At 45.4% G+C, this 14,548-nt stretch overlaps 1 non-coding gene across 1 annotated transcript; it reads left to right on the top strand.

Annotated features, from left to right (window-relative positions):
* Positions 1 to 11,653: 11,653 nt before the first annotated feature.
* Positions 11,654 to 11,725, top strand: TRNAG-ACC (transfer RNA glycine (anticodon ACC)). Its single transcript has one exon. It is a non-coding gene; the product is annotated as a tRNA-Gly (tRNA).
* The last annotated feature ends 2,823 nt before the right edge of the window (positions 11,726 to 14,548 follow it).

Below are 14,548 nucleotides of genomic sequence, written 5' to 3'. Positions count from 1 at the left end.
AAGATATGCCTGCCACTGCTTGGTAATCCAGTCATCAGTACTGCCGTGCTGACTGGAATCTTATCATTTCCTTTCTTCTCCAGATTTCTGAATGTGTAGAAGTGAGGTTCCGTTCTATTAATTACTTGGAATGATAATACAGAAAGTCAGATTATTAAATGGAGATCAGTTTTGTCAGACACTGAAATTACTCAAGGCTTTTCCTTGCAATTGTCCAGTTTTTGAGTGCAATTTCTGTAAAGGTTATCGGCAGGGGCAGGGCTGAATGTTTGAACAAGACACACAAAATAATTAGAAATATATATCACAACCATTAAAATCTGTGTTCTTTGACAAAATATAATGGATTTAGTAAACATATATAGAACATAGAGCACAAAATGAATAAGTAATATATACTGTTTTCTATAGTTCTTGGTAAATACAGGTCTGAAGCACGCAATGCAGGAGGCACAGGTCTTCCCTAACCCACTGACTATGTCTGTCCTGACTTCAGAACAAGAACAGCTCTTTTGTCTCCCCAGGGCCCTTCCCAAGGCCCTTTACAGCTTTCCCTCCCTTTTCTTTTGACCAGTTTGTCCCCAGGGTTTGTGGACAAATGATAGAGCCCTGTGGCCCAGCTCCTTATTTTCTCTTCCCCACGCTCAGGGAACATTATAAAATTTCAATTGAGAGAGGCTCATTATCATAAGTACCACACACATTACTATCTGCATTATTATATCATTTTTACAGCTACATAATATTTTTCTTTTTATTCTTTGTTTTAAAACTTAGATGGCAAGTTATTTCTCTGAAAGTTATCTCATAGTTTTTATTCCACCCTTCCTCTAAGGAGCTCAGGGTGGCATCCGTCGTTCTCCTCTCTGTTTTATCCTCTCAAGGACTCTGTGAGGTGAGATTAGGCTGAGAAAGAGAGCCAAACTGATTACTCCAAGGTCACGCAGTGAGCTTCACGGCTGAGTGGGGATTTGAACCTAGATATCCCCATTATTAATCTGATGCTTCAGATTATTTCATGTATTCTGTTATTATCCAGATGAGGGCAAGACAAGAGATATCCTCTTGTCAAGCATAAGACGTCAGGCAAGATAAGTGTTCAGGTTGTATTTTCAAAAATGTTTATGCATCAAGATAAATTCTGCATTAACAATACAGAATTCTGTACCTTTTATACATTGTATCTGAGCAAATTTGATCTCCCCCCCCCCCCATAATTCATATTACTTTGCATCACTTTTGCCTAGTTCTCATGGCAATGGCAGAACTTTGGGCTGTGTGGGGATTCTTGAGAGTGAAGGCTTCCTCATATAAAAGAAATCCCTTCACAAAGAAAGTAAGGGAGAAGTGTTCTAAACTAGTTTGTTAATTTTTTTAAATGTGGAGGGAGTTTATTATGGCAAAGCGTTCAGTAATGTGAGCTCCCACCTGAAGTACTAGAGCTCAGACACTGGCTTACCTCCTTAGAACTACACCGTAATATGATGAAATGTGTGTTACCAGGCATAATTTAGTTAGACGGGCCCCTGACTAGAAGCCTTATTGAGTCATTCTTCTGGCTTCTGAGATATCAGGTTGGCGTTGTTCTCACGGTTGGCAAGCATATCTTAATTAAATAATATTTGTATTGGCTAGTGTCTGATCTACCAAGACCAGAAGAAAATCACTTTGTTTCTTCCTTGTTTCACTGCAAACATCTACACCAATGGTTCCCAACTTGGGGTCTGGGTATCCCTGGGGGCCACAGTTATTGCAAGGAGTCCACAAATCGATACATGCACTAAGCACTGTCATTTTGATCTTTTTGTCAGTATGCATTTTCTCAATCATTGGAAACAACTATTTCTTACAAGTACTATCATGTGAAGGAGGAGGAGTGAACAACATTGTTTATGTTAAAAAGGGGTCTTCATACTCTGTAAAGGTTGGGAGCCACTGATCTATACTCATAGTTAATGCTGACACACCTTCTTGTGCTCGAAGATTCAACCGCTTGTACAAAGCTAATGAAGGCAACAGCAACATGTAAGACAGGGTGAGTCATACAAGAAGTATTTCATTTGTTTGTTTTATGGTGTATGAAGTCAAGATCTGCTAATTTTAACCCCAACCAGACAAGCTTTAAAGAAAGCCTTGTCTGCATGAAGAAGGTGGAATCATGCCCAATGAGTGTCCATGTGTACTAATACAAGTTAAAACTACTTGCAAAACCAGAAGAAAGAATGGGAAACTTGCTCCTGGGGGCAAATGTATCTTATCTTCATTCCCTCTCCTCCCTCTTCTGCTATTTTCCCAGGCTGTGAACACAGATCTCAACATGCTCTAAATTTTCCTGCAGGCATAGCTTATTCAAGTGGTTATTTGAGTGAAAAACTGGGTTAGGAGAATTAAAACTTCCAGAAGCAAGAAGAGGTGTCACGATCTTCTGGTATGAGAGTCTGTATATAGCACAGCATACTGTCTGGCTTGTAAAAAAAAAAAAAAGTAGTGTTTCTGGGCAGCAAATAGGCAGCTATTATTCACTTTCAGTTATACAGAGTAAAAACTATATGAAAATTTCATTTCAGCAAAATTGCATCAGATAATGTGAATGTCAATAATAAGTGTAACTACTCCTTGGGATGCAAAGGATTTGTATTATGTTTTCCTGTTACATTTACAATAATTTAAGGTCATCTCATTCATTCAGTACAATTATGAAGACTGATTTATGCACTAATTAGAGTTTCTACTGCTGGTGATAAACTGAGCTAACAGGAGCTAATGAATGGAAGAATACCTATTGTCCTATCTACACTTTGTAGTTTATGGAAAAACTCTATTCCTTATCATTATGGGTTGTTTGAGTGCGTTGTATGGAAATGTATTATAGCTGTTATTGCCACTGCCAATTCTTGTTGTGACTGGTTATGTAAGCATTCCTAACAAGTTACTAACCAAGTTTGGGTTGGGATATGAGGCCACATAATATATGTCCCTTGTGGTAGGAACTATGCTAAAATTCTGGAAGTTAATAACAAAAGTCTACTTAGCCTTGCTGCTAGGGTTGCCAACCTCCAGGTAGTAGCAGGACATCTCCTGCTATTTCAACTGATCTCCAGCAAATAGAGATCAGTTCCCCTGCAGAAAATGTCCACTTTGGCAATTGGACTCTATGGCATTGAAGTCCCTCCCCTCCCCAAACCCCACCCTCCTCAGGCTCGGCACCAAAAACCTCCTGCCAGTGCCGAAGAGGGACCTGCCAACCTTACTTGCTGCTATGATGAGATATCATAGAATCATAGAATTGATGGGATAGATTGACTCTATTAAGGAAGCCACAGCCTTCAGTTAGCAATACCTGAGCGAGGCTGTTAACGATTGGACATTTTGGAGGACTTTGATTCATAGGGTCACCAAGAGTCAGAAGCGATTTGGCAGTACTTAACATACACACACACACACACAGAGAGAGAGATTAGCCTTGCAGTGTCATTTTACGCAGAGTTACACCGTTCTAAGCCCGTTGACTTCAGTGAACTTATATGAACTTTTGTTGTAACTCCATCTTCATTTAATTTTGTGGAGATGAGTGGGAATAATGCAAGAACAATTGGAAAATTGAATGTCAATATTTATATCCTCCGCAGTCAGTTGTACATAATCTTTCAGAGTACCATAGCAAAAAAAAAAAAAAAAAAGGCAAATTCCTGCAGGATCTGTAGGATCCAACCTAATGTGAAAAGTAAGGAAGGCAAAAGAAGGGGGAGAGCAAATATGCCCTAACACAGGGCGTCTCCAACCTTTTTGAGACTAGCAGCACCCTTGGGAGGCTGGGAAGGGTGACATTTGGGAAGGGGAGGGAGCCCAGAAAGGATGTGATGCCGCAGAGCAGGGGTGTCAAACATAAGGGCTGCTGGCAGGATCCGGCCCCATGAGAGTTCTTATCCGGTCCGCGAGCCAACCGAGGCAGCCATCCCCGCCCCTCGATTTGGGCCAGTGAGGCACAGCCTGACCAAGTGACATTTATATCATATCTGGCCCTCATAACAATTGAGTCCGACACCCCTGCCATAGAGTCTACTCGCCAAAGCTACCACTTTCTCCAGGTGAACTGATCTTTGTAGTCTTGAAATCACTTGTAATTCTTGAAGAACTCTGGGCCCCACCTGAGGATTGGTAAACCTATGAGATGTCAGAGCAAGACCACAAACTACCCATTCATGTACACTGTTTAATGTAAGGGAATGTAGAAGGAGAATGTATACGGGGAAAATAGGTAAATGCAGCCAAAGGAGGAGTGCTAATTTAGCGATGTGTTGAGGAAGAACAGCTAAGTTAGTCGTTTCCTCTGTGCCATTTTCCTGATGCAAATTGACCCCGTACTTGACCCCATATTTGTTATGCGGGGGTGGGGATATAGATGCCATATAAATACAATATTGTATTATTATTATTAAAGAGTTTGGAATAAATATCATGAAGACTGAGTTAGCTAAAGTGCTGTTCCTTTTCATTCCGAAGAAATCAGGAACATATTTCTCAAGTTTCAAGAGTTCTGTGCAGCTCATCTGTTTGCTATCTTAGCGAACCAAAGGAGATAAAAAGGACTATCTGAACAATTTTGAACCCTGCTTCTAAAGTACCTTTCATCTCTGATTGACCCAAAGCACTTTATAAACAATGGCTAAAAGCAGCAAATATTTAACAAGTATGAGTAGTTTTAGACATGCAAATATTTTCTTTGATCTCATACGCACTTTTTTACTTTTAGAAAAACATTCAGGTGTGAGAGCATGTTCAGGATTTTTGAGCATATGCATAAAACAGCACAGGAATGTAGGCTTCAGAGACCAACAAAACTGGTAAGAGGTAAAAGGAGAGCCACTCCATTCAACAAGATTTTGACACTGTTGCGTGGACAAATCCAGGCACAGTACCATGCACTGCCCTACGTGAAAATCAAGCACCATGTCTATTCTGCCAGGGGTTCCCAATTAATAATTACCTGTCAAAGACAAACATTTGAATGTTCTCCACAAGTGACAGTGTATATATGTTGGTTTGATTTTTGTACGTGTGTGTATTAGTGAACATGCAGGGAGAAATTTTTGTGTAAAGCAACACAGCCCTGAATTTGGGCTCACAGATACAAGGAAATGTCCTAGGATTATAAATTATAAAACCACAGCTACACGCACTGGAATTTCAGTGGCCAATTCAGAAGAGACGGGAGGTCCTCTTTTCAAGTTTCATGCATAGTTACTGACGTAGGTTGCAACATGGTATGTACTCAGTTTAAGTTACTAGGGAAGATGAAAGACTTGAGTCCGGCTTAATGAGGTAGGTTTTGAGTGTGGAGGAGGCTACTGCAAGCCTAGCATTTAGAAACAATTATCATTAATATAATTATGATGCTTAGAAAAATGAGAAATTAATTCCTTAACCAATAATTCTCCCACTGTTTCAATTAATCGTTTGTGCACAATGAGGATGGAGGGGATTTCTGAAATGTGACTTTTAATTATTGGAGCAATTATATAGTTTACAGGTTCTTATCACATTCAGACCTTAATTTTTTTTAAAAGAGAAGCAGTGGGGACTCGGGATTAGCTGCGATGCATTAGTGATGAGGACAAGATACTCTACACCTTTTCATGAAGTGGCTAAGAGAATGATCTGTCCTGGAAGCCCTTGGTTCACGTTTCATCTCACCTATGACTTCACTTACTCCCAGCCCTAGGTCTACACTTACCTTCCTGACAGGATTACTGGTATATGTTAATAGCTTTGAACACTCAAACTCTGTGGGGTTTTTTTTCCTTTTCACCTATGCACAGCAACCAGGAAAAGAGCTATAAGTTCTTTAAGCTGCACATTTTTTGTTTATTTTACTGTACTTATAGTTTGCCTTTCTCACTGACAATCAAAAGCAGATTAAAAAGTTAGGAAAACAGTCCAATAAAATAAAGACATACCATATCACGTACCACACATAATGCAGCAACTGGAATTTAAATATTCAAAATCAATGCAGTTCAAATAAGATAATATGAACAATATTAGTTTAATAAATAATAACCCTATTTCCTTTATGAAAGCTCCCTCATAACTGATTCCATTTTACACAGTCTGTGGAATGACAGAAGTGTGGAATCTTTCTTGTCCTCCTCAAGCAGACCATTCCACAAAGGGGGAAGCCACAATGCTTGGCTAAGGGCAGCTGCTGATCTCACCCATTTGTGGGGTGCTCTATGTCGAGGACACCAAAATTATTATTACTACATTCTGTTACATTTTTATCCTACCCCTCCTCCATGGAACTCAGGGGTTGCATAAATAGGTCCCCCTCCCCTGCTTTATCCTCGCAGGAAGGTTAGGCTGAGAGAGATGGACTGCCCCAAAGCTAAGTTGCATAACCAAGTGAGGTTCTGACCTAATTCCAAGTCTAGTGAAGTCAGTGTGCTTAGAAGAGTGTAACTTAAGTGCGCTGTAACAGTCTAATAGCTACACATCCTGCCTCTCATTAAACTTGACTGTGCACTGCAGTCAGGTTTAACTTTGCCATTCCAGTCCAGCCATTCTGGAAAAGCAATATGTAAAACGGTAACTTTATCTTACTTTTGGAACTGTAATCGCACGATGGCTCTGCTATGGGAAGCATAAATTCCACAAAGTTTGAGATGTTCCAAAGGAGAAGGAACAATGCCCTTTTGGACACTTTGAGCCCATACCTGAGGTTGGGGGGCGAATGGGCTTAGGAGGCACGCAGGAGCTTACACTGGCATTAGAGGCACTTGCGCCGTCCAGAAAGGGCTGGGCAATGGCGTATGTCGAGCTAGGCTGGCGCCAGCGCCACAGAAGTGTAGAGGCGGCTGCCATCCCCCGAAGGAGCATTCCTGGGGGCATTCCGAACACTCGGACCATTCCAAAGTGCATTTGGCTGAGGAACGCCCACTTTGATGGTGCAAAGTTACTCCAGGTATTAACCTGGCGCAGCCCATTGAGCCCCATGCAGTCTCCCATGCGACCAGATCAGTCATGCAGTGAGCGCCCAGCCCACCTTGCCCTGGTAGCTGGGGAATTTGCATAGGTGGCCGGCCAATGGTGGAAGGCAGGAAGTGGGTGTGTCCCCGGAAGGGGGGGACTGGCTGGGTGGGAAATCCTTCAAAAGCGGCTCTTTGAGCCACATCTGACAAGTAAGCCTTGTGTGGGGTGGCATGCTGCCGGTCAACTCCCCGAGGTGGGGACTTTGCGGTTTTTCACCTCTCAACTTTCCTCAATGGGAACTCTGCCTGGGCCTCCCCTGGATACTGGGGGAGGACCGTCTCATGCTCGAGTCTCCCTGGCAGACTTGGTGTGTGGGTGGGCAAGCTCACACTTGTGACAGGAGCCGTGGGCAAGGTGACTGTCTCTACAGAATAAGAGGGCACTCTGATGAGCCCTCGGGAGAGTGTGAGCCACTCGGTATTGCCCTCCAGTGCAATATGTTTATGGGTTTTGCAGATGACAAGGTCTGGCTGTTGAGGAAGCGGCGGCACCATCGGGGCAGAGGCAGTGATGGTGGAGGTGCCTCCCCATGCCCTCGGCACGTGCCAACCCACTCCCTCATGGCACTCCTGGGGTTCAACAGTGGTGTCTATCTAGTGGTTGCCCCGACCAGCCTCGCAGCACCCCAGCCAGCATGGGCAATCTGAGGATGCTCTTCTTGGGGGCTGCATGTTTCCATGCCGTGCCTTGGTCAGCTGTCAACACCTCCCAGTCCGCCTTGTGGACCCACCTGGCCCTTGACACCAGCCTAATAAAGTGACACTCAGAACTGGTGTACGTCTCTGTCCATTAGGAAGGGGGGTTGGGGATCAAGGGGTGTGGCAGCCCCTTGGGGGCAGCAAGGTTGGGGCAGCATGCACCACTGGAGTCCTTGGCGGGCCCTCAGGGATGGGTGGGCTGCAGGCCTTGTGAGGAGGCTCTATTCCTTTCTGGAGGTGTGGGGGTAACCTCTGTGTCGGTCCCCAGTGCCCATGGCACAGAGACTGGCATGGGGTGGTGAGAGCAGGGCGAGGGAGAGATGCTAGGAACATACTGGAGGTGCGCCCAAATGCCTCAACCCAACTGTCACTCCAGAAGCCACCCCTTCATTTGCATGCCACCATGAACGGCTTTCGGATCGTCGGCCCAGCCTGCCCACTTGCATCTGCCCTCCCGGCTCGGGATGAGCAGGGGAGGGGGAGATCCTGCAGGCAGCCATCCTGTTGGCGAGGTCAATCCCCAGACCACCCTATCTGGAGGGGTCCTTTCCTCTATATCACCTGGCTGCTGGTCTCGAGGTGGAGGCATTCTGCTGCAGCTTCCTCATCCCCACCACCACCCCGATCTGGACATTGCATGGCCATGGGAATACTAATCCAATCAGAGGGCCTCTGCCCTGGCATGGGCTCACAAAGCCCAACCCACCAATTTTCAAGTGTAGGTGTAAAGCCAAATGTGTGCCCATTATGTGGAGCACACCCAGGGGGCAGGACAATGGAACCTGAAGATCTGCTGTTGACCGGTGTGACAAGCTCTTTTCTCCTATCAAATATCTCCCCCATTGGGGGGGCTCTCTTGTGCCAAGAATAATCACCTGGGTGAGTTGGAGGCAGGGTGCATCCTGCCGTGGCCAGCCCCTCCCCCCAGGTGGTGGCCCTTGACAGTGCTTGCCACTCCTGGTCCCTTCACCATACCACACTCACACACTAACACCTGTGCATGGGCAGCTCACACCTGCTGCCTCTGGTGCTCTCCATGAGGATCGGCCAGTGAGACCTCCCCGGCAGCGTCTGGGCCCCCATTGTTTCACCGACCTTCTGGGACAGTGGCCGGTGAGCTCGCCACTCCAATTGCCCATCCACACCCCACACAGGCTCTTACTGGCACTGGAGAGTGCCCAGGACTGGAAGCTCAACAAGACGAGTGCCCAACGCGGCCACTCATTGATCTTTTCTGTGCCTTGCATGGTCACCCACCTCCATGCCAGGTACTTGCCACATCTCGCCCATGGCCTCTGCCGACTCTGGCTGGTCTCCAGCAGCGTGTCACCCTGGGGTGCCTTGCCACTCCCCGGGACCCCTCTCCTCACTCTCCACCCCATTTCTCCCCCACTGTAAAGTATTCCTTTCCACTGCCATAGTCTCCACTGGTGGGTGGCCCCTCACTGTGACACGCAGGAAGGGGCTTGCCCACATGTGGACCCACCCAGGGACAGCCCCCCCACCAGCACCCCTGGGGCCAGCAGCAACGACCCCAGAGGCGACATGTTTCTCGGGGACAGGGGGGGGGGTTTGGGCTGAGAGCTCTGGAGGGACAGATAGGCCACTCTCTCTTTGCCATCAAGTCACAGCTGACTTACGGCAACCCCGTAGGATTTTCAAGGCAACAGACATTCAGAGATTGTTTCCCATTGCCTGCCTCCATGTCACACCCCTGGTATTCCTTGGACGTCTCACATGCCAGTGTTGAAAGAGAGTAGGGATTCAAACCCAGGTTTCCCAGATTCTAGTCCAACACCTTAACCACTACACCACACTGGCTCACTTCATTAATCTCTATCCAAACCCTTTATAGGGTCTCACTCTGGGAACTGAGGTGTTTAAAGCTAGGGGCGGCGCAGGTATGGCTTTTGTTTTCCTGGAACCTTGAGTAACATGATTTGGAGAACCAGCGTTTATCTGGGAAGACAGAAACCCAATTGCTCATACTCCCAGATATTTAGATAAATTGTTGTACTCCAAAAATTAGTCTGTGGTCGTCTATGATATAATTACTCTTCCCTATGGCGGCCAGGTATCCTTTCCCCTGCCTCCTGGCTCTGCGTTTCTGCTCCTGCTCAGTGGAGCAGTAAGAATAAAGCGAGGGAGAAAGTGATACACTCTGAAGTGATGTCATGGTGTTGCAGTGATGCTCTAGGAGTTTCTCAGATCCCTATGATTTTTACCAGACAGATTTGGAAAATTCCTGGAGCATCGCCATGATATCATGGCATCACACGCCACAAGTCCTTGGTTCCAGGATCACCTGGAGCCAGGTTTGCTGGGGCCAGGCGAGAGGGTGGCATTTCTGTGCTGGGCTCGGGGGCTCGGTGGGCCGTTGCCTGGTGGCCAATCAGCTCTCTCCCCCAAAGAGAGGGGGTGGAAAATAGAGAGCGGTTAATAACCATTGGAAAAAGGTGGGGGGAATAGAATGGAGTGGGGGGATAGTTCCCTCCCCGGTCCGTCTATTCCAAATAAAAAGAGAAGTCGCTTGAGGGGGGCTTCAGTCCGTTGCCTGCTTTTGACCCTCCCTCCCTAAGTTAGGCATGGATGCTAGTTAATAACATAGCTGTATTATGTATTGCTTTATTGTTACAACTTATGCGGGGTGTGCATCGGGCAGGATCCATTTTGGGAGGAAAGCGGTCTGCGAACCCCTTTCCTCTGTTGTGGGAATCCCCATAAGGGATTTAGGGGAGAGACATGGTGGCAAGGCAAGCCAGTTCTGGGGCGGCCAGGCTGGTCTCTCCCTAGGATGGCAGAGGATTTTATCAAATGGCTCACGCCCAGGTATATCCCGTTACTGCCATCCCCAGCTATTCCAGCGGGACCGCTGGAATAGGAACATCAGTCCGCATTGGGGTCGGCAGATGTTCTGGATCCTGCCCCAGATGCTGCGCCAATCCTTACAGCTGTTTTTTACAGTTAAGAAAATAAGTTGTGGCCAGTTAACACCACAATTCTCTTCTGTTAAATAAAATTGTATTGTTTTATTGGACTTACGGTTATTTCAAAGGTTAGTCAATCCTCTCAGATAGCCTTGCACCAGCAATGAAAACATGCCCCCCCCCCACTCTTCCATGTAGTTTGCAGTGCAGAGGCACTATTATGCTCCTACTCATACTGCTTTTTCTTGTACCTACAACTAGGCAATTATTGGCCTACTTTCCCCTTGCTAGAGTTCTTCAGGGTTCAGCTCCCTTCCTCGGATCTTAACAAGTTGAATCTCTGAGTGGAGTAGATGCATCTTGTCTCTGGACACATCTATGTGAATACTAAGTGACATTGTGGCAAAGCCTTGAGGTCACCTCTGGTCATGTAACCAGAAGTGACGTCGTGGTAGCAGTCTAGCAAAACCATAGAGGTTGGGGGGATTGTTACAGCATCACAGCAATGCCATGGTGTCACTTTTGGTTACACAACTGAAAGTGATGCTGCAGCATTGCTTGATACGATGCCTGGCCCTACCTCAAAAGCTCCCAAAGTTACCAGCCCCTGTCTGGCAAGCTTACCTAAGGCCAATTCAAACATGTCCCCTACATGGACATTTGGCAAAAGTGGAGTTCCCTGCTGGAATCTAATTCCCAGGCAAGCACAGCCTCAATTTGTTTCAGGACTGTGATGCTCAGAGAAAAGGGTTTCATCCTACCCCCCCCCCAATGCCATTCTTCTGATTTTGGGGAGCTGCTGGTGGCTACACATACGTTCCTCTATGGGGCAAATATAGGGTTGCCAACTTTGAGGAGGGGAGGGTTTGGGGAGGGGCAGGAACTCAGTGGGGTATAATGCATAGAGTCCACCCTCCAAAGCAGCCATTTTCTCCTGGGGAACTGACCTCTGTCTCCTGGAGATAGGTTCTATCTAGGGGATAAGTTCTATTAGGGGGAGGGGCTGTGGCTCAGTGGTAGAGCATCTGCTCACCATGCAGAAGGTCCCAGGTTCAATCCCCGGCATCTCCAGTTAAAGGGACAAGGCAAGTAGGTGATGGGAAAGACCTCTGCCTGAGACCCTGGAGAGCCACTGCTGGTCTGAGTAGACAATTGGTTCAGTATAAGGCAGCTTCATGTGTTCTAATTCTGGGAGATTTCCAGGCTCCACATGGAGGTTAGCAAACCTTGGGAAATGCAGCTGTCTGGGGCTGCTTCAGGTTAGGAAGATGGCACCAGGGAAGGCTCTTTCCTTGCAGAGTACATCCTCAGTCTGAATTGAGCAAGTGCTTACCTAGTAATTAACTTCCAAAAAGAACTCCCCCACACATACATCTGATTGAAAGTTCTTGTGGCAGCCATGACGAATTTTATGTATGAATCACCTCTTAGAAGGTACATATTGCAATCACCTGCCTAAAACTCACCAGGTATAGGTCTGATCAGTGTTTGAACTGACATTGCCTTAGGAACCTGACATAAATTATCTTGACCATTATAGAATATAGTAAATATGTTGACCGCTTGTAGAACAATTATGTTTGTGTAGTATATTGGATCCAAATAACAAATAAACATCCTTGATTTTTAAATTGGTGATGTGGAGAGAGAATTTACCATTAAGAGACATTCCCTTATATTTTAAGTGTTAAAGGAATAGTTAATTTGTTGACTTGCCCTAAGATCACATGATATTAATTTGTTCTAGAGCAAGGCTTAGATGTTTTAGTTGCTGTTCATACTGCCATTGTTCTATGCCATTTCTCATCTGTGGAGCCAGAAATGTTGTAGGTGACATGCTATTGAAAAATAACTGTGCTGCGTAGAACATTCAGCTGTGTGTCATTATTGTTTTAATTGTGTGTCATCGGCCCCCCCATCTTTTCTCCTCATCTTCAGCGCACTGTACATGATTTCGTCTCTGTTAGGGCTGCCAGCCTCCTGACTGCAGAGATAAATTTTCCTGGATAAAATAGCTTCTTTGGAAGGGTGGACTCAATGGCATGATGGTCCTTCTGTTCCCCAATCCCTGCCCTCTCCAGGCTCCATCCCCAATTCTCCAGGAATCCCCAACCTAGAGTCAGCAACCCTGCTCTCTAGCCTTACGGCAGCTCTGGGAGTAGGGTTGCCAGCTCTGGGTTGGGAAATACTTGGAGATTTTTGGGGTGGAGCCTGAGGAGGGTGAGGTTTGGGGAGAGGAGGAACTTCAATGCCATAGGGTTCAATTGCCAAAGTGGCCTTTTCTCCAGGTGAACGAATCTCTATTGGCTGGAGATCAGTTGTAACAGCGGGAGATCTCCTGCTAGTATAGAGTTGCCCACCTCCAGGTACTAGCTGGAGATCTCCTGCTATTACAACTGATCACATTCTCCTGCTATTACAGGAGATTACAACTGATCAACTGATCAGTTGAGATTACAACTGATCACATTCTCCTGCTATTACACTCCTGCTATTACAACTGACCACATTCTGCCACATATGGCAACCAGCCCTAAATCCAATTATCGACACTATTTTATTATTGTGTGTGCGAGTGTGTGTGTGATCTGAACGTGTAAAGGCCTTTCTTACTTCTAGATATAAGTTGAATGTGTGTAGCTCTGCAGATCAGTACTAAGATACCTACATAAGGTTTTTTTTCTTTTCAGGTTCTGCCTATAACCCTGGAGAAAGGGAGTCAACGTAGGCACTATGAAGCCAGCTGAACCACTGTAATTAAAAACTTAATTAGAAAAGTTAATCCAATGACTGTTTGATAGAATTAACAGGAGTACTACTTAAGTCATGTTACTTCCCAAGTGTGTTTTGTATTGTAAGGCTGTTTTTAGGTATTTCTGGATCTTGTGGACTACTATCTGAGAAAGTTAGGGTGGTCATCTCCGAGCTGGGAAATACCTGGAGATTTTTGGGGCGGAGCCTGAAGAAGGCAGGGTTTGGGGAGGGAGAGACTTCAATGCCATAGAGTCCAATTGCCAAAGCGGCCGTTTTCTCCAGGTAAACTGATCTCTAGTGGCTGGAGATCAGTTGTAACAGCAGGAGATCTCCAGCTAGTACCTGGAGGTTGGCAACCCTACAGAGAGCCAGGTTTGAATTCGAACTCATTCTGTGGAAGCTCGCTGCGAAACCTTGGGCCAGTCACACTCCCTCAGTCTAACTTACCTCACAGGGTTGTTATAAGGATAAAATGGAGGAGAGGAGAAGGGTGTAAGCCACTTTGAGTCCCCATTGGGGAGAAAGGTGGGGTACAAATGACTTAAATAAATAAATACAGGCTGTTATCCTCCAATTATAACGGCAAGTCTGAAAAAATTAGTCTAATAAAAGAAATGTGTAACTGTGACATAATCGGAAAAACAACTTTTTTCTTATTTAAAGCCTAACTTTATCACAATGCACGTTCTAAAGTATGTGATTTTAGAGAACGGCCTTCAGAAACAAGTTCAAGTTCAACTCATATTACCATATGAATGGGAAGAGTGCCTCTTTGTAGGAAAATGTATGGAGGAGTTTTGTAATCATATTGATCAACACTTAAAAATATAAATATTATCCAGTAGAAGAAACAGGTAATTACCTATTCTCTTTATACTGTATCTTTAATATTTAAATAATAATAATGAAGATTATTGGCAGAGGAGGAGGGAAAGAAAAGCATTCTGTGCTTTCAACACCTGCATAAAAGGTGCAATTGTGTGTTGCTTTTCTGGCATAGATTCAAAAAGCTGCATAAGCTAAAGGTCTGCCTGTCAGATAGCCTGCTTAAAAGTACAGAAGGCCTTGCCCTCAGGGCGCTGAATAGTATGTTAGACTTGGATCCGGGAAACCTGGACTGAAATGGCTCCTGAAGGATCC

Source organism: Euleptes europaea, unplaced genomic scaffold (genome assembly GCF_029931775.1).
Source record: "Euleptes europaea isolate rEulEur1 unplaced genomic scaffold, rEulEur1.hap1 scaffold_44, whole genome shotgun sequence".
NCBI classification, from domain to species: Eukaryota; Metazoa; Chordata; class Lepidosauria; order Squamata; family Sphaerodactylidae; genus Euleptes; species Euleptes europaea.
This window is presented reverse-complemented; position numbering and strand designations above follow the sequence as displayed.